Source organism: Strigops habroptila, chromosome 2, assembly GCF_004027225.2.
Source record: "Strigops habroptila isolate Jane chromosome 2, bStrHab1.2.pri, whole genome shotgun sequence".
Classification (NCBI taxonomy): domain Eukaryota; kingdom Metazoa; phylum Chordata; class Aves; order Psittaciformes; family Psittacidae; genus Strigops; species Strigops habroptila.
Genome location: NC_044278.2, coordinates 14,247,529 through 14,269,020, shown reverse-complemented (window position 1 = coordinate 14,269,020; position 21,492 = coordinate 14,247,529). Strand labels below are relative to the sequence as shown.

The following is a 21,492-nucleotide window of genomic DNA, read 5'->3' as shown; positions in this document are numbered from 1 at the left end:
AATATTGTCTACTGTAATTTTACCTGAACTTGAAACACTTTTAAATCCTACTTCAATAAAGGAATGTCGGTACAAGTAAAACCCTTAAGAAAAGCTAATGATGAAATTTTGCCTGAGTAAAGCCTAGATTAGACTTAAGGATCAACTTTCTCTCAATGGAACTGATCTTGTGACTCCTAAATCAGGATGTAGAAGAGCAGTGTCATTACCCATTGTTCTGATACTGGGTTATGATTGCCAAATTTCAATTTATTCACTGTTCTGTTTTTCCTTTGCATTATTATCCTGGTTTTGGCTGGGATAGAGTAATTTTCTCCCCAGTAGCTGGTGCAGTGCTGTGTTTTGGCTTTACTCTGAGAACAATGCTGATAACACACCAATGGTTTAGTTGTTGTGAAGATAGCACTTACCCTCATCAAGGACTTTTCAGTCTCATGCTCTGCCAGTGAGGAGGGGCACAAGAAGCCAGGAGGGAGCAGAGACAGGACACCTGACCCAAACTAGCCAAAGGGGCATTCCATACCACAGCACGTCATGCCCAGTACATAAACTGGGGGGAGTTACCTGGAAGGGACTGATCGCTGCTCAGGTCAGGCTGAGTATTGGTCAGCAGGTGGTGAGTACTGTGCATCACTTGGGTTTTTTGGGAGGTAAAGTTTATTCCTTGCTCTCTCTCTGTCTTTATTTCCATTATTATATTATCATTATTATTATAATTATTATTATACTTCAATTATTAAACTGTTCTTATCTCAGCCCATGGGTTTTACCCAATTCTTCTCCCCATCCCACTGGGGAGTGGGGGAAGTGAGTGAGTGGCTGCGTGGTGCTTAGTTGCCAGATGGGCACAAATCATGACAATTATGTTAGTTTAAAAAATATCCTACTATATCAGTACTTCACCTTTTGTACCAAGATTTCCCTGCTTTTTTTCTCCTTTAGTAGATATGTAAAATGTCTAAAAGGGATGAGCCAATACCTGCTTAGAGGTAGGAGAGACAACATATTGTAACAGAAAATTCTCCCTTGTAACACTCACCCAACCTGCAGCTGCATCAGACGTGTGAAATGAACTTGCATGTTAAATTTTCTTATTTTTCCAATGCAAAACTAGTCTGTGTATTTGTCCAATGTGAACAAGACAAGTATTTTGCACAAGTATTTCTACAGTCACTCTTACTCTTTCTCTTCGAGTTTTCACTAAACTGACAGAGAAAGATTAAAAGGAGTGGGGAAGTGGGAACATTCATGAGAAAAAAAAAGAGAAGAAGAAAAAGAAAGATATGCTATAGATGTGTACACACTGTGTGTGTTTTTTATAGCTCCGAGAGATATGAAAGTTTGCTTGCTTGCTTGCTTGCTTGGGGAAAACTAATTGTACTTCAGTTTGTGTCTGACTGTAAGATAATAATCTCCAAAACAACTACCATGAACTTTTTTAACTGCATGCCAACTAGTGCTGAACTTTGAAGCCAGTAAGTATGTTTTAACGTACCAATGAATACAGGTTCTTAAACTAGGAAAGAAAAGGCAAAACAAACAAACAAGACTCATAAGACCCTGCACATTTTAATGCCAAGTGCAGTAACACACATTGGCACAACTAACCAAACCTACTTACTCAGTGGATTTTCTGTTACCTAAAATGTCTAAGTCAAGATGAGTGTCATTAGAAACTTGTATCTGTAGCTTTAAATGCAAGCTGGGGTCTTGCAGCATAAATTAATTGGATGAGGTACTTAGCGTAGCTAATGCAGGAAGTTAGAGTTAATAATCAGCATGCTCCTGCCTGCCCTTAAAATCTATGAAATGCCAAACAAATACTTTAAGAGGAGATCTACTACAGATGACATTCCCAGGAGAAAAATCTGGCCTTTCATTTTATGTATCTATCAATACCTTAAAGAGAAAAGTCTTTAATATATGGTTGCGGTCAAACTAAAGCAAATCTCAGATGTACAGATGGTAAAGGTCAAATGACGCTTAATAAAAATTCTAACACTGGAAAGCAGTGAAATTAATTTTGGTTTACAACTGGCTTTCTCCTGTCCAAAAAAAATAATTGGATTCTACATACTAAATCTGTGTCTTTGCCTTAGGAGCTTTGACATGCCACAAACTCTCCACTTCACTGGGTTGGACACCCCAGTAAGGAAAACTCATTAAAGACACAGAATGGCACATGTTCTGCAACGAAAAGAAATTTTATGTCCAATGTACAAAATGCAAGAATTCAGGAGTAAATTTTTAAGATTGAGCACAATTAACCATACTGTGTTGCAGAATCACAGAATCATAGAATGGTTTGCATTCAAAGTGACCTTAAAGATCATCTAGTTCCAACCCCACTGCCACAGGCAGGGACACCTTATACTACCCCAGGTTGCTATAGCATTTAAGCTGGGAAGATGTGATGGATTTGTAACATGCTTTCAAGTATAAAAATACTGGAATAACATCAACTGTGTACTCTTTGCCTCGCAAACAGGTGACCTCTCAAACTTCATCTCTCTTGTTACATGCAGAATGAAGAGAAGTATGTACTTGAACTGGTGTTCAAAGCCAAAACAATCAGTTATGCCTGAAGTGAGTGGATGCTTTCACCTTAAACAGGTAACACGTCACCATTCTAAAGGCTATGGGGGGGTGCAAGACGCAAAGCTTTGCATATGCATCTCGTGTGTGTGCCAGACAGAATGAGACATTTAAAAGTCTTCTATGAGCAAAAAGACTATACACACCTCGCCCTTGCACGCTCTCTTCCAAGAGCCGACATGGGATAGCTGTCAGCAAACCTCTCTCAGTTAACTGGTATGGCCAAGGCACCAGGAGCAGCACAACGAAGAGCTAATGAAGATGACTAACAGAACAAGGGATGAACACGGAGATGCTGACAGAGTAAGCATGGCACGCAAAAAACGTCTAGCAGAGGACCCCTGCAAGGTGTGGGCAGCAGAGATAGAAGCAGGTGATGGGAGCAGTCAGTGAAGTGGGGTTAACAGAAACCAGCCAGACCCTGGCACCCAGCAAGTCTTAAAAATCTTTGAACTGCATGTTACTGCAGAAATCCAACAAAAACTAGCTGGTCACCAAAGGAAACATCATATAATTGTTTTAATTAATCTTTAGAAATACTAATTGTTAATTTATTTGCCTTGCACAATTTTTTTTTCTTCCCTTTATAAAAGTATGGCTTGTTGGTTATTTGACTCATGGTTCCAAACAGAGAAAATTAAATCCCAAGCACTAGAAAAGTTTGGTATATCTTTTCCTGGTTTCCCACTGGTAACTTCAATCAGTGTTTTCAGTATTAAACTCTTTAAACCTTAACCAAGCCCTGATAGAAGGGTTACAGCAGTAACATGTACAAGAGGGAGAAAAGACCCTGTATGTCATTCTCTTTTCTGAACACAGTAAGTATTGTGCAGGCAGGCAGTAGGCAGAACCTACTTAGCTGCAAGATTGGCAGTGAGAAAGAAAACAGAGCTTACAGGAATTTTCAGCTTTCTTTTCAGCCAACTCACACAAGCTTCAAGGCAAGAGATATGCGGCATATGCAGAGTGAAGAGGTTTAAAAGAAAAAAAACCCCACTGTTTTCCTTATTGAATGAAGTTGGGTTTTGAAGAATTTAAAAAGAAAAAACAACACACACCGTTTTTCATCATGGTAATAAGGCCATCTCCCCTTCAGCACGGTTTCAGAAAAGGGCAGTTAGCCAACCACCCATGATATAACAGATGAGGAATTAATTACCCTTCTCATGGCTTTAGCCAATAAAGGAGCAGAAAAAAAATCTGTGGTAGCTTTTCTGTGGCGCCAGCACCAGAACATGACAACCATGTTATCTTCTTAAAAATGCCAGCCTCAGCTTTCTCTTTGCCCTGGATAACATTAAATGTAGGCTAACATCACACTTGATGGACTGTTGCCTGCTTGGAGAACAATAATAATACCGTATAATTTGTGCTGATAAGTTACACATACACACACCCCCCTTTTAAAAAATATAATCACATAATGTATTGCTGTTTAAAATGTGTAAAGTAAATGTGATTATTAGTGTATCATTGCAGGTAATAACATTTTGTAGATGTTTTGTTAGACTGCATGCAGGGACAAATTACTCAAATGTTTCTGCAAAATTGTGAAAGAAGAAAAGAGAAGAAAAAATTACTTTGAGAAGAAATTCAAAGAGTAAAAGATGGGAGAGGGGAGCCTATTAGAGCTACTGTAGATGTTGAAAACTTATTCTGCGATTAGGAAAATCGCCTGCAGTGATTAGGAACATCACCTGCAAGGCAAAAAATCCCCAACATCTATAAATATGTGATCAGATGAAAGATAATGTTTCTGAACTGAATTATAATGTGAAACATTATATTTAGTACTTACTAAGTACTAAGGAAAGTCCTTGCTTAAACAATGGAACATTTTACAGCTTTTCAGCCTTCTAATGATGCCTTCATCTTTTCACATTCCTGCATCTTTATCTAAATTCAGAAGGTGGCTGCATCTCCACAGGAACCCCTCAGGAGCGAACTGACTGTGCAGTTCAGACACCCAGTTCCACTGCTGGAGCACTCGCACTCAGTTTAGGTAAAGGAGCTGAACAGATTAAACAAACTCAGAGATATTTAATGACTCCAGGCCACCCTTTCCTCCCAAAACAAAGTTTCTCCTTTTTGCCTGTTAGCAATGATATTAAAAGTGAGAGATCATACTCATAACCCCAAATTCAGCAAATGTTTAAGAATATAATTACCTTCCTATCAGCCAAAAAAGCACCTGAGTACATTTGTAAAGTCCAGCTCGGAAGCAGTTTCAAGTACTTCATCTGCCTAAAGCAAACATTATGCCATACCAACCCTGGAGGAAAACCGCTTCCCCTTTCTCATGCAAGTCTGTAACTCGGTATTTCTTTCCCTCTGCTTTGTTCTGAGGCAGTAGGAGAAGCAACTGGGAACCCATCTGCCTCCATATACCAAATTCAGTATATTTTACACTTATTTCTGACTATGTAAGACAAAAGGACACAGTCAAAGCCAGTGACCTATTATTCCTTTCTATCATCACTCCTAAAATGGAGAGCTAACAATATACACAATTCAGACAATTTGCTGTAATTTATGAAAAAGAAAAAAGCAGATTATTTTCAAATGTGACTTCAAGCATGAAGTGCTGATTCTTGGAAAGAACATGAATTTGATGTGGAATCAGGGATAGCAAATAATCAGTGAACAGAAAGATATTATTTTTCAGCACAATGTGACCAACGTTTTGCAAGACTGGTCTTCCTTTCATCATAGCAAGATTGAATCATGTAAGATATACCAGTCCTTTTGCTGAATAGAATAGGCTGAAAATAATAGCCTGTTGTCTACCTTCACCTAAAGATTATCAAAAAAGAAATGGATTTCATTGTGTGCAGGAGTGGCTTTCAAGCTAGACAAAGGCTATCCAGCTTAGTTTTAAGAGCAAACACTTCATTTGTCCTGACAGGATCGTTGCCAGTAATAAGCTTGTATATCCATAGACTACAGTATAAGGTTCTTGCTCACTGGCTTAGAAACTATTAAAATAAACATGAGGGTATTATTCCCTTTAAGCAATTAGAGGAGGGTTTCATGTATTGTACGATAAAACAGTGGCAAACTTTCATGATCACTGATGTAACATTTTTACACAATTTTCCTTGGAAAATGTATGTTACGCTACGTACATGACCTGAACAGCTACACCTGCACAACTTCAAATAGACTTTGCACCTTGGAAAGGAACTTGTAAAATATGCAGCATGGTCTAGTGGGAGGTGCCCCTGCCCACAGCAGGGGAGTTGGAACTAGATGATCTTAAGGTCCTTTCCAACCCTAACCATTCTATGACTCTATGATTCTATGGTTTTTGATTAATCACCAGGATTATTTCATGTTTTTTCTGATGCAGTAATAAAGAGGCATTCCTACTCACTTTATACAGCCTTTGTGAATTTCAAGAAGTGGTACCTTTGAATAAATGGAAAGAGCTGCCTTCTTATTCCCCTACACTCAGGAGGCCAACCTGTAGCTGATGAGCAGTGTGGGTGCCATCATAACTCTTACAGCTACATTTGCTGCTTTCTTGTCCTGGCTCAGCTCCACATTAGAGCTGAAAGATCCCTGAAGAGCATTGGCAAGTTTTCCAGGAACTCTTTTCTTTCTGTGATCTGCCGTTCATGCGGCATGTGCGGCTGGCTCATCGCCACATGAACAATGCTATGTGGCTTGTAGGATCGGGAATATTTTTCCACCTTGCCTTATTTCTTATTGGCATTGCAACGCAAAGCTGCAATGCTACAACCTGAAAAGCAAGCATGCAATCAGAAGTAATGAAGACCTCAGGAGGTTGTCTCTTTTCCAGAGGAACCCCACGAGCTCCCCCTGGTAGGCAGCACAATTAATATATGCTATACTTAACTGACACAATCAATTGCAAAATCCATTTTCTTGTGCCAGTGGGACAAATAACAAGTTCACAAGGATATGCATCTTTTGGTGCCTTTTGTGCATGATACGGATTTAATCATGGAATGGATTAACTGGGGATGAAATGACAAAAATTGGCACTATTGTTAATTTTAAGGCAAGACATATTCTTTATCATTCTTCCTCAGCTTTCATTTATGAATGATTATTTCTTAGATTCCATTTAAGCTCATTATTAAAATGCAGTTAGTTGTACAATGCATGCCATTCAAACATAGATATTTTCTCCTGTAAAACACTGGCTGAGACAAGACTGACCTGAATCTATAGATCAGAATAGAGAGAATTATTACTTTTTCTTACGTTTTGCTGATAATATTCAAGCTGATTAAAGAAGAGTTTTCGAGCAAGCTAGCTAAAATTTCCTCCTCAGATGTTTGGGGGGAAAAAAAAAAGGCAATTTCCTTTTACAGTGGTAATCTATTTAGTCCTTGATTAATCCAGCTTCACTGAGAATCTCATTGTGGCAAATCATCATTTCCTATTTCTGAATCAGTATATATAAAGTAACTGACTTCAGGCATCCAAACAAGGAGAGCGTGATTATCAAGAATTGCTGAGACCATCAAATTCTGAAGGGAGCCACTAACTCTCTGCAGCTCTATGAGGCCGAGTTCAGTTTTGTTTAGGAGCTTAAATATTGATTTACTTACTTAATTATATGTGCCCAAATTGGAAAAGGTTGGCATACAAACTGACAAATAACTTTAAAATGCTGAACTTTGATGTGATACACCAGGCAATGAGTTAAATGTAGGTGCGTGTATTTTGAGGACAAGCTGTTCAGATCCTGAACAAATAAGGATAAAACCAACACTCTTTATGTTCATATTTAACTGCTTTAGGAAGCTAATTTTTGTTTCAAATCAATTTTACATGTGTCAAATTCTATTTTCAAAGTACCTTCATGTGATGAAATCCAGAAATCTGGTTAAATATATACGCATCAGTAGTACTAACAAGCAATTTTGTTTCTGCAGATGTTTAGCAGTATTTAACAGATATGTAAATAAAGCAGTATATAGCCATTTAGTAAGTGATTTAGGATATTAGTATAGGGTGCACAAATACTGCACAGCCTTGCATTTTATTTCAATATTGTTTAAACACTCGGGACGATAAACCTCTTGTTTTTAGCTGTTAAACATTCATGTTATAGTACATTTCATAGAGAAAAAGTATGCTATGGACTTTATTAGCAGCACTGCTATCTGGCCATGTGTGGCATTTCAGAACTATTAAGCAGAAGGTCCCACTTCAGGAAGCTATAGACATTAAGAGTAATAAGTAAAATACAATCAACATTAAGAATACAGTAAATCGTGGAACGCGGCATTAATTTAACTTGTCCAGTCATCTTTATTCCTGTGGTTTATGGCTTCGTATTTGTTGTCTAGAAAAGAGAACCTCAACAAGCCATGAAACGCCCATAATCTGCTTCTACCCCCTGTTTCCAGGTCATTACCTTCTTCCAAACATAAACCCCGCACCTGGCTGCATGGCTCCTGCCCACCAACACAAAGAGCTGCAACAGCTGCGCCTGCCCACTGCACATATATATGTATGTCCTCATAGCACACCCAGAGGATAATCTTCCTTTTACCCTACTGGTTTCCTCCAGGGCAACGCAGCTGGATGCTACATTTCCTGCTGCTTTTCTGACACCTTTGGAAAGCACTACCCGTGTAGCTTCCCAGGTAGTACACTTACCCGATGGGACTTCGCATGGGATCAACCTGTTGCTAATGGCTGAGCCATGCGCAACTGGGAGAGAACCTCTTTATCATCAGGCCATCCCTTTTGCAGCTGCGTTAAGAGCCACAAGAAAAGCCAGTGCAGTGTTAAGAGTCATCCTCTGCGCTGACCACATAAAAGGTTTCAATGAGTGATAAAATGGTACAGTGCAAGCCAAAGCGTGCTGAAACAATGAGTGCATTTCGAAGACAGATTTCTACGGGCCTCAGAGCACACACCATACTGACCTCCTTCTGAAGTCAAGCTCTACTTCATTTTGCACACAACAGATCTCCTTCTATAAGCTAGGAAAGGACTAGGCTGGAAAGACCTGAAGAGAAGGGGAAAACTAACATGTGTAGAGGGCAGCGTTCAAGTTCTTTATCAGCTGAAACATCAAGCCTTATTTTGAAAGGCAATTTTCTTCACTTCCTGTAGCTTCTCTTGCCTCTCTGCTTATCTGGCTACAGAAGCAGCTCAGAACACAGGCTTGGAGGGTTTGCACAGCAGTCTTTCAATCTCTTCACAAGGAAGACTTAATGGAGCCCAGCTTTATGGAGCCATGAGTAGATGCACAACAGAACAGCTCTACAAAAGCTGAGGGATATCCTAAATTATGGAGAATTCAGAGAGGAATAGAGGCGCTGACACAAGAAGAAGTCACAGAAGTGACTGTGCCATGTGTCTAACACGAGGTAGGCAATGTCAAAAGTCATGAAGTAAAAATCAACTAGGAAGTCATGCTGAACAAAACCTAAGAAATTCTTTATGTACAGGAGTGTCCCACTGCAGGCAAGTGCATTCTCTCGTTAGACATTTGAAAAAACAATTCCCATGGGAAGTGGATGGTAAGAGAAAGATAATCACATATGGACTTAATTACATAGCATACATTAGAAATAAATGGCACTCTCATTTTCCAAAGAAAATAATCATAATTACCATACAGCCTTCAGAATCTTTAATTGCCTTCGAATAATTATCCATTACTCCTTACACTATGTTTAATTTGTGCCACAATTAACAGAAATAAAACGCACAAGTAAGAATAGTCAGGTTTTCTCTTTAATTACTTATTTACGACTGGGAAGATATATCATCCCAGATTTTAAAAGCTGTTTTCCTCATTCTGGTTATTAATTTCATTATATTCATTTGTATTTGCTGTTGTTAGTACAGAATCACCTTGTGAGTTCACATATTAACAAAGACATCTACAACCGTTTTAATGGTTTTATAAATTAGTAAGGTAATAAACACAAAACAAATGTATTCTGCATCAGTGTGTTCTTCATTCATTTTTATGCTGCTGACACCAGTTTAGTTGTTAATGATGATACTGTTTTGTGGTGCACTGGTACCATAACTGTAAAGCGTAATAATGAAGTCTTCATAACAGGAGATCTTGTTGTTTTTCTGCACTATTAAACATCTTCTGGAAAGTGAGAGAGAAACTGCCACTTGTATGTGAGAGTGAGGAAATATATGTTTTAATGCAGTATAGATTAGCTGCATTTTGGTGTGGATTTTTTGTTTTTCAAAAAGAGACAAAATACATTCAGTGGAGTTCATTTCACAAAATCAGCTTGAGCTTTGTACACCCTTTCCCTTCCCCATAACCTAAACCTATTGCAGAATTGTTTTTGTGGGAAGTCAATTTTATGAACATAGTTCTTTACTGTCATAAAATGGAAACTGTATTCAGCAGCAGAGACAGAAATCAATGAAAGTGTGTTTTTCTCCATCCTTTCAAGAGTATATTACAAAGACTTTTAAAAAGGGGGTCTCCAAACAAGATGGAAAATCCTTTCCAGTTACACCCCTTGTTCATTTTGCATGTTTTCTCAAGCTACCTTTGTCTTTAGCCTCTACGTAGTGAAAGGTGTTTTACAAGGCAGCTGCTGGATGTGGGTCTGGTGGCTATGCCAACAGAGGACTGTGACATTCTTGCTTACAAGAGAAGAGCAGAAGGCAGCCGCATCAGCAAGATGCCCCCATTCCTGGACCAGTAAAGAGATGCTCTTTGAGGATGGAAGGGGCCTTTCTGTATATACTGATAACAAAAATCAGCATCGGCATCAGCCTCACAGTACCAATCTTTACATATCAGTAAAGATACAAACATAATCTTTCAAAATCAGCTCTTCCAATAGTTTTGCATGAGGCAGAATATCACAATTACCACAAACTTGCTATGCTCTATCTTCAACTGCATAAATGATTTGCATTTTGTCTGAATTTGGTTAAACACTGGGTTAATAACTTTATTAATAATAACTTTAATAACTTTATTAAGAATAACTTTAAGTAAATTTTCTTCTGACATGGGCTACGGTTATTTCAGCTACTCTGAATTACACTTACAATGACTGGGTATAACTGTATATATTCTGAGCATAACTTTACAAGGCGTAACACAGGTCCACTTTGAAACAGCCTCAAAAATCAAACGCTCAAAGATGTGTACTTCAAAACGGAAGTTAACTGAACAGGGTTCCTTGATCTTACTATAGAGCTAATTCAAATGCCCTAATTCCAAATTTCATTTTATGAAAGAACTTTATTAATCCCCTAAGGCCTGTTAGTATTGTCTTATCACCTTCCTTTTGAATGGGCTGAGCATCTGGATGGAAAATTTATCACACTGTTTGGAGTTTTTTCCTGTTCTGTAAAAGTATCTAATAAAATCTAACAGCATTGCTTACAATGGCAAACAGCAGAAAGATCATGAAATGTGGAACTAAGACAGGTTTCTTAGCCTCTTCTTTTAAGAGACAGAGTATCTGAAAATATTTCCAGTGCAATTAAAGGGTTTGATTGTACAGTTCTGGTGTCTCCAACGTAAGAAGGACATGGAGCTGTTGGAGCAAGCCCAGAGGAGGGCCATGAGGATGATCAGGGGCTGGAGCACCTCCCCTATGAAGACAGGCTGAGAAAGTTGGGGCTGTTCAGCCTGGAGAAGAGAAGCTGCGTGGAGACCTCAGAGCAGCTTCCAGTGCCTGAAGGGGGCCTACAAGGATGCTGGGGAGGGACTCTTCCTTAGGGACTGTAGCGACAGGACAAGGGGTGATGGGTTCAAACTTCAATGGGGGAAGTTCAGGTTAGATATAAGGAAGAAGTTCTTTACTGTGAGGGTGGTGAGGTGCTGGAATGGGTTGCGCAAAGAAGTGGTGAATACTCCATCCCTGGCAGTGTTCAAGGCCAGGTTGGACAGGGCCTTGGGTGACACGGTCTAGCAGGAGGTGTCCCTGCCCATGGCAGAGGGTTGGAACTAAATGATCTTAAGGTCCTTTCCAACCCAAACCATTCTATGATTCTGTGATTGTACCCTGAAGCACAACCCTGAGCAAGAGCTGATGTTTAAACCATTCTACCTCTGTCCTTCAGATGTCTGTAAACTAGAACTCCTGCAAGACACCTTTTTTTTCCCCCCTGTCACAGATTTGCTGCTAATAATATATGAAAAGGCAGATAGGATAAAGTCAGAGAGTAAGTGAGAGCTTGCGGATGTTACTAGTTACACAACCCTGTTGGACACTTCTCCCTGTTTTCTATACTTTTCAGATTTTGGGTAGATGGAGTGATCCTATTATGAACTGAGATTAGCACTTACTACAGTTTTGCATCCCGGAAGCCTGTATTACCTGCTATCAAATTTTTCTTCCTGCATGCCACAAAAAAATCCATCCCAAAACAAAACCCCAAAAGGCACTCAGGAAATGGTATTTGCAATAGATCATTTAATTTTCTCTGAGAAGAGCACAAAGTATGAAACATAAAATGGCCACAGGAAAAAAAAAAAGTCAAGATCCTCTTTCTATGGAGCAAAGAAATAACCTTTCCTCCCTCGTGTATGAAATTGCACTCGATACATTATTCAGTAAATCCATGCAACATTTCTAGGTATTAATGACAACCCAGTGAAATGCTGAACTTCTTAATTAATACGAAATAAGAGAAGTTAAAGACATGCTAATGATCCATACTGTTAAAATGATCATCTAAGGAAGGTCACACACTGCACTTCTGCCACATGTCGCGCTATGGAAGGCTATGGCAGTGGCTGCTGGGAGAAACAGTGACACCACGCAGAATAGCTGCAAGCTGGAAGGTGGCACTGCCTGCAGTCTGACCTGCTCTGCCATGGCCAGATCCCTCCAGGCTTGCCCCTTGGGCACCAGAGGTGTTTCTTAGGGATAAAAGCAAGGCCTTAAAAACTTTCAAGCACGTTTTCCCCAGAAGAAAACTCATGGTTCTGCAAGCCTTTATTCCCTATTGCTTGTCCTTAGCTGGTGATAAAGGCTGAAAGTCTGAAGGCTGACATTACAGCAGCAATCAGCTTCTCGTATGTGTGCACTCAGTGCCTGCAACATGGTATTCTGGTCTCCACCATGACTTCTACATACTTACATAATAAAAAATAGTGTCTGCAAGTGCCCACGAAAGTAGGCATGTTGCTTTTTGATGAAGTGGTAACAGGCCACAACCAAGTGTAGAAAAACAATGTAGTTTGGTTTTAGTCTGATGTGCAAGGTAAAAGTAGAAGAAAGATCTGCCTCCCGCTGATTACTTAGCAAAATCACATCATATAGCTGTACAATGAATATATGCAGCACAGAGATCTATGAGCAGAAATTGTCAGAAACCCTTTTAGAAAGTGGCATGAATAAAAATGAAAGTCAAGGAACCGAATTCTACGTTCTTAGCTACCTTATCAAGAAAGAAGTCACAGATGGCCCGTTGAGGAATCAATTATGGATGTAAGGTCCATGATCCAAAAGCTTTGTGCCTGTGAGATGAATCTTAAAGGTATGAAAAATGATGATAATATTAGGAGGGAGATATGTAGCACAGCAGAAAAGTGAAAATGGCCTGTAGGATGAAGCCTCACTCATTTGTCACAGCTGCTACAGAAGACACAAAAATTGCCTGATTATCTCCCTCCCTACCCCACCTCCCAGCCCTCGTCAGGTCCAGCTGCTTCTGTATTCTGAAACTCTACCTCAAGTAGATGCAATTTCAATATGCTGCTGGGTAACAGCCACCACTACTTTTGAAAGCCTGGACTTCCCAGGGAAATGAGGTCAGGCCCAGGCATGGAAATGAAGAAATGCTCTCTGACACGCATGCTCTATTTCCCTGCGTTTTAATATAACTGGAACTAGAAAAGCTTTATACTCCTGATTATTGAACCTGCTTAAAATACTCTTTCTGAAATGTGTTCTCTGCCATCTGAGCTTCTGTTTGAGGCACAAGAGAAATGCAGAAGTTCATCAAGACTATATAGGATTGAGAGAGAAGCTCACAACAGTCACGCTGAGCAAAACTCTATCTTCCCATATAGATAGAAAATGAGTATGTTTACTTGCATTGTTGGCAGTAACAGAGTAGAATCCATCCGATAAGTAACCGGATGCATGCTGTAGGGACAACTGTGTCCTACCCCTGGCCTGGACATAATTTTCTGTAAAATTAGTGGGTTCCTGTGACAGAGACCTTTACTCAAATATTACCAGAGAATGATGGCAACTTATGTAACAGAAAAACTTGCATAATGGAAAAGCTACCATTTTCTTTCATAGGCAACCCAGAGGAACTCTGTGAAAACAATTTGGAAGTGATAATATTAGAAAAATACATTTGGAAGTAAGTAGAGTAGACAAGGATGAAACATTATATGAATGTCTTCTCCAAAACGGAGAAAAGCGACTGTTATGAAGACTATTCTATTCTGATTCATCCTGTTTCCTTTGTGCCTTCATAAACTTCTACCTAAAGATAGGTCAACATTTTTTTAATCAATTTCACCTCTTTTCCTTTATAAATCATGTATTTCCACAGACTAGATCAATAATTTTAGCTTTGCAAGTTGCATTTCATTAAAAGGTGTAGTCCTCATTCCAAATCTTTATTGCACTTGTCTGCAAACTTTTTTTTTCACTTTTAAACAGTAAGATAACAAAGGGTTGACTTTTATGACTAGAATGTGTCTGGGAATAGTAACATTGCCTTTGACACAATGGAAAATGCTGGTTTCTTCCCTGTTAACTCGTATCAGTTACCCATTAACTATTCTCATACTCCAGTGAAAGCAATTTGGAGTCTCTTGGAACAAAACAAAAACCCAGTAGTTTCTCAAGCACTGAAGACATAGTCCAGGAATGTATAGAAGATTTTCATTCAAATTCCCCTTTACAAGGCTATCACAAGGTTATAGTGGCTTAATGCATGCCTACATAGTTTCTGCAGAAAGGAAAAATATCATTAAGAAAGAATGAGTACAACCCTCAAGAGTTCTAACATTAATGGAGAGTAAAAAATGAGAGGCGAGAGCATTCCCACACATAGTAGTTTCTGTTTCCTCGGTCATTAATTTATAGGAACCTGAAGTAAGATTTCAGAAATGCTGATAACATTGTTTATGGAAGATTCCAGTTAATTTCAGCATTTGCTAAATTGTTAAGGCATTGTTTACACTCTAAAATGCTGCATTTTCATTCCACCTGGAATTTGAAACTTTTCAGTAAATTTTGCCTGAACTGGTTATCAATTCTGACAATTCTGAAATAGCATTTTTCAATAAATAAAGTATTTGCTGATTTCTATTTTCTTTTGGCTGCCAGTATTGGGCATTACTGGTTGTGATTGTGAAGTGAGAATAGTGTGGGAGCAGACAGGACTGGAAAATAACAGAAAATAGAACCTTTTTATAGGAAACGTATTTTCTTACACAATGAAATCTGAGCTGGATTTTCTTCTGGAAAAAATTGCCTGAATACTGTATTGCTTGTTTTTATCCTGTCAAAGGTAAGCATGGTTTGTTTACACCTTATGAATAGAAACAGACCAACAGAAGATATTTCAAAGTCTGTGCAACTAATGTCTTTTCAGCTAAGAACGTGGTGTACTGTAAAGCCCCAACATCTGCTGCTATTCAACATGGGGGCAACAATAGATTATTTCTGCTGCTGCAAGGAGAAAAATACGTAATTTGTGCAGTCTCGCAACTGCTACTGCTTTCATAGCCTCGTTTCTTCTACCACAGAAATCCTCCCTGTTCTGCAACTGGAAATTCTCTGGTACAAAGACCTGAAAATATATAGACAGCACTGAACAGGGACCTTCTGAAAAATCACTTCTCTTCCATTTCTACAAGCCAGCAAATCTTTTAGTGAAAAAGGTTTAGGAAGCCTCAGGTTAGCATAACAGAAAATTAGCCCCCGGAGCTTGTAGGAATTGTGCAGGCGGATGGCTGCATTTGACCACGGGCTCCACCTTCTCTTTTGTGCAAAGATTAACTGAACGTCTCAGGTTCAGAAGGAAGACTGCTAGAATTCAGCAGATGCTGAGATAGCCAGTAAAAATAAGAATAACAAATAATAGCAGATTCGTGGGAAAGCACCGGAAGAAATTCAGTCTGTCTGCACAGTGAACAGCGCATATGCAGAGGGGGTGTAGAAAGGAAGACAGAAATCACAGGCTGCAAGGGAGCAGGCAACATATCTTCCATTTAAAATATCTTGCAAACTCACTTCAAAAGCTGCCTTTGAAGCACTGGTTCAGAGGACAAAACAAGAACAATTAATTTTAGAACGATAAGGTAGATAGAGAATTGGCTGGATGGTCACACTCAGAGAGTTGCGGTGAACAGCTCGGTGTCCAAGTGGAGATCGGTGATGAGTGGTGTCCCTCAGGGGTCAGTGTTGGGACCAGCGTTGTTTAACATCTTTGTTGGCAACATGGACAGTGGGATTGATGCAACCTCAGCAAGTCTGCCAGCAACACCAAGCTGTGTGGTGCGGTCGACACACTGGAGGGAAGGGATGCCATCCAGAGGGACTTTGACACGCTTGAGAGGTGGCCAGTGCCAACCTCATGAAGTTCAACAAAGCGAAGTGCAAGTTCCTACACCTGGGTCTGGGCAATCCCAAGCACAGGCTGGGTGGAGAATGGTTTGAGAGCAGCCCTGAGGAGAAGCACTTGGGGGTGTTGGTTGACAAGAAGCTCAACGTGACCCAGCAATGTGCGCTTGCAGCCCAGAAAGCCAACCGTATGGAGGGCTGCATCAAAAAGAGAGTGGCCAGCAGACCATATGGCCCTCCAAGCGCAGTAATATTCTCTTTAGATTAATGACGGTGTTGTACCACCCCTGTTGTGGCCTGATTCATCCTTCCTAGATACTCCAAACATACAACACTCTTTAATATGCAAATGTAAGCCAGATCAGTGCCCATAAATCTTGATAAGTAAGACTTGTAGCCTATACTGAAAATTATTACGATACAGAGCAAATAGGGGAATGGCTACATGAAATAGCTAAATGAGCTACCAGGAAGCAAACTAGGCTGTAATTTTACAGCATGTCAGCTACTCTGCTGAAAGTAGTCTCTGTGTGTGTTCTTTTTCTGTGGTGTAGGAGGGTTTGCCTACCCTAATTTCATTGAACAACCTTTCATTTACCAAGGGATAAAAGCACATGCATGGAGTACTGTCGAGGATCTGTGTGCTATAAACTACAGTCCATTTTAACTCACGGTAATTTGTTCCTCCAGCAATGCTGAAAATATTTTGCTTGTATGGGATGATGCTGAGAGAGTTGGAGAATACTTTTCAATAAAATGGAAAGCTTCTGTAAATTCCACAATGCAGTACTGCTATTAGTTTTTGCATGGAGTAACTTTCAGTAGTTTCATAGGGAGATCCCCCAATATCTGCAAGCAGTTCTACATTTTTTCCTTCAGAAAAGTGCTCTCATCATACACAAAAGTAGGTTTCCATAAAGCAAAGGTGCACCAAAGACCCTGATAAAATGATTCACAGTACACGCACAGTGCACTACAGAGTGTAGGGGGCAAATACCCCGAGTGACTGAGGACTTACCTGCCAGCACCCAAGCACGCAGCACCTGTGCTGATGTGAAGGTAGCGCAGCCTGTGGCTGAACTACGTATTTCAGAAGGAACCTGCTGGTTTACGTGTAGGGCTGATACATGATCTATCATATACTGCAGATTAAGACCTAAGTTTTCTCATCAATACCAGTGCAGTACACACCAAAAATATAAAATAATCTCCCAGTAAACTCCATCCAGACAAACTCATCTGTTTCAGAACACACCTGTACAGATGCATTTCAAGTGAGACCAGGCCTGCGAATGTGACTAGATGCCAGGTCTGGCTGGCTTTTTGTGCCTGAAAGACAGCTGAAGACAGAAACTCTTACAAATGCCATTTCAGAGTTGAGAATAGAAACATTTATTTTCTCAGTGAATACTGCTGGCACAGTATCTTATTACCTTTTTTTTTTTTAGCAGTATCATCTGCAGGACCAGCTCTGAGTTACAATGCACAAGACACTACCCAAAAGAACAGACTGCTCAAATATTTTATAGATGACATGGGTAATACTGACAAGAGACGCAACAGCCACGCAAATGATCGCAGGGGTCTCCATTATGACATACCCTGGAGGAAGCCACATTGGCAAATATATTTCAATTACAAGTAAAAATGTATTGGTTGCTTTTTTTGATTACACTACCGAAGTGATTTCCCTGTTGTTTGGGTTTGGGTTTTTTCCCCACTGAAAAAGAATCAGCAACATCCGTGTTCCTACATGATGTAAGATTTTATACAGCATTTGTATAATAAAGCAAATTCTTCAAAGGGAGTCCTAGTATTTTAAATATACCGCTCCTCACTGCTGCAGGATCAAATCCATAAACTCAGCCAAATGCCCTTCACTAAAACATCATGTTACCATGCCTGCAGGAAATTGAAACAGTCTGAGAAGCAAACATCTGAGAAGCAAACACACTAAGAAATGTTAGTATTTTTTCACATATTCTATATGGCAAATTATTTTGAACAAACACATTGAGTAAAATCCTTCTGCTGACAATTCTTAAGCAACAAGAAAAACAATACTCCTGAAAGAATTACCAGCAAAAAAATTAGTAATACTTAGCCACAATACTATGATTTTCATTAGTAGCTATCAAAGTAGTATTATGATCCTTTTTCCCCTTTTCAGTTAAGAAACTGAGAAACAGACAGATGACATGATTCTTGAAAAGCCAAAAACTGATAAACAATCTCAGATCCTAATACCTTTCCATAGAGGCATAACCTCATTGTTCCTTCTTGAAAAGGCTAGAAATACTGAAGGAAAAAACCAATCAAATTAGCACACTAGCTTAGATATATTTTGCACTGTGAACTGCAGAAGATACTGATAAAATAAACTGGGGGGGGTGTGTGTGTGTGTTTCCATGCACTCAAACTTTAAACAAATACATTGTTTATTACAATAAGGAGCATTTTACTAAAAACTTTGTATTTATACATTCCTCTTTCTTCCCTGGAAGATTTTTTAACAAAAAATATTGGTAAGATAGTGAGTACAGATAAACATGTATGAGTCATATTCGCATGACAGAAAAAAATACTTCAATTTACTTCTCGAATATTCAACTGGCACAGATAGAGCAATGAATTAACTTTCTTTTCACTACTTAAAGGAGAACTATGAGACTACGCAGTCTCCTGTGATGAGTTATAATGGTTGAAAATAATAAATTAACATATAAAGTAGGTCATTCTCACCACGAAAGCTGGTGGCCACAGGTTTCTCTATAGGCCATTTTTCTATTTTACACTATATATTACACATGTTAATATTTGCATTAAAAGCTATATGATATCACTGGGCAGCCAGAAAGACATGCAGGACACTCCTTTCACAGACAACTCCAGCTCGCTCCAGGGCTGGAGTAAAGGACTTTATGTCTGCTTCTCAGAGGTGTTTAAGGAGAGAGGTCCTCTGTAGAGGCAACAGCAGGTATAAGACTCAGTGCAAGTGAACATGCACAAGAACAAGGCAGCAGCTGAAAGCTCCTCTGAGATCTTCTAGAATGGGGAGGAGACTTGGTAAGCAGAACACAGGTTAAAACCCAAATTGCATTCCCCAGCTTCACTCTCCTGCACTTGGGATTGCCGTGGAAGAGTGGAGACTGCTCCAGCACATTCGAACAACGGATAAGCAGCTGTGGGACTACTCATCCTCTGCATGGCCTCTGAAACACCTTCTACTGGAAAGGAGCCAGGCTGTCAGTGCCAAGAGGGAAGATGCAACTGCAGGAGGCTGAGGGCAAGCGAAATGCGCAGTTGTATATAGCTCCATTTCTGGAATGTGTATTGAATAAGTCTATGGTCCAGAACTTGCTTTCTTCAAACCAAATTTAAAGGTATTAATGGGGATAGGATAAGGTGTATCAGAGGACAGACTGGAAGTAAGACTTGTAAAAAAAGTTTTGAACTGTGGGTTTTATGCTTAATGTTAGAAGAGAGAAAATCCAACTCTTGACAAAGACCTTAGAGGCATAGCTTTATTTCACTTTGAGACTTCACTCATCCATACCATCAGGAAAGGATACATTCATACTGATCTGTCATATACTTTTAGTATGAAAGGTACCGGTAAGAGAGAAGCAGTCGATTCATTTCAGCCAGCCAGGACCAAAGGCAGTTCTGCTGTCAACTAGGCTTGAGTTTGAAACTGATCTCTGTAAGCAGCCTTTAACAGTTTGACTTTTACTGCTTCTTCACTTTACTTAAACTTTACTCTTTTGGGAACTAAATAAGATGTTCTGGAAAGGAGAAAATTGATGCCATTGATCTGGCAATCCAATGCATATGCCTTGGGTGGGTTTTTGTAATCATTTTAACTGCATTTTTTGCTCTTCTTATGAAGCTGTTTTACATGACTTTATAGCAAACTTCTACGTAGGAATAAAAAGAAAGAAAACAGTCCAGCCAATCTGTCCCTTAGACCCCAAAGAAAAAGGAGAAGTAAGGTGTATTATTCAAGCTATTTTCAAACACCTGTTTAGGGAACTTCTCTGTATTTCTGCTATGTAAATGGAGGTAACAGCTCTCCCTGCTGTATCATTCACAATTTTTAATGCAATTATCCTCTTAAGACCTGTTAGAAATGGAAAATGCAGGAATACTAGTGCCCACTTAAAGTGGAAAAGTGCCATTAATCCGAATTTACAATGGTGGGCTGAAGTCTGGTAAGGTTAAATAATTTACTCCAAATTATACAGTAAATTGGTAAAATAGTCACTCTAACAAGCGATTCACAAAAGTTCTTTCAAAATTTCTTTCAATTTTATCTATTTTATCCCTTTAAGATCTTCTTTCTAGTTCCTTCGAGCTACTGAGAAGCGCCCAAGGATGCCGTATTTCCTACCCAATACCCGTTGCAGGGGTTGTCCGCATCTAGATGTAGAACTCTGATCCTCACTAGACAGAAGGGAATTTGCATGAACGTGTTTAAAAGGAAAATAACTGTATGCACACTGTGTTAAGTTAGCAATGTGCTACTGAGAAGCCTTTTTTAATGTGGAACTTACAGATTTTGTTAGAACTTGAAATAAAAGTCCCTGAATTATATATGGGAGAAAGTGTTTATTGCAATGAATGAGGAGGAAACTCTTAGGAATAACAAGAAGATTTTTCAGCACCGTTAGTGTGAGAGAACAAAGAAATTCAAGCAAGCATTAGAGTTATATTAAGCCTAGAAATATTCCCAGCTTTAACGCCAGTTTACTTCAGTGAACTTATATTTATGGGTTTTGTGTCGTTATTTCCATTTCAAAGCCTGCTGCAGGCCATTTTTTTCTGTTTTGGTAGTCCTGTTTCTGTATTCTGTAGATTAATTTAAAGCTTTATCTTTTCCTCTGCTATTTAGGAAGGCTGTTCTATTTTAGCCCATTAGTAACATAATATATTTGAGGGAGTCAGATGTGGCTGTCTTTCTGTATTAGTTATTCTACAAGGAGGAACACAGGAGATGTCAACAATACATGTCAACAATGGAAGATTAATTAAATGATACATACAGTATTTCTGGAAACCTAAGTTGGGTTTGGCTGTTGTTACATTCCTCTTCAAAGCTTAACAGACACGTTAAACCATTCAAAAGTGCCAAGAACCTGAATGAGGATTACGAACGTTCCAACCTCACATAAAGGAAGGCATTAGAACCTTGATTTTTGGAAGATGCCATTGACAATGAGGTGTCTCCACACCTGACGCTAACACCAGGCAAGTCGTCAGCTTCTGAGTCTTAAGATTCTTTCTTAATTCTGACTAAAAAACCAACGTAGCTTTGCTTAGAAACTTCTGACTGACTAAAGCTTGCCTTTATGGTCTGTTAATCTACCTTCAGAAC

The 21,492-nt window shown here is 39.3% G+C and overlaps 1 long non-coding RNA gene across 1 annotated transcript; it reads left to right on the top strand.

Annotated features, from left to right (window-relative positions):
* The first annotated feature begins 574 nt into the window (after positions 1-574).
* LOC115601600 lies at positions 575-17,921 on the top strand. Its single transcript, XR_003989418.1, has 3 exons — positions 575-616; positions 2,526-2,613; positions 17,567-17,921. It is a non-coding gene; the product is annotated as an uncharacterized LOC115601600 (long non-coding RNA).
* Positions 17,922-21,492: the final 3,571 nt, after the last annotated feature.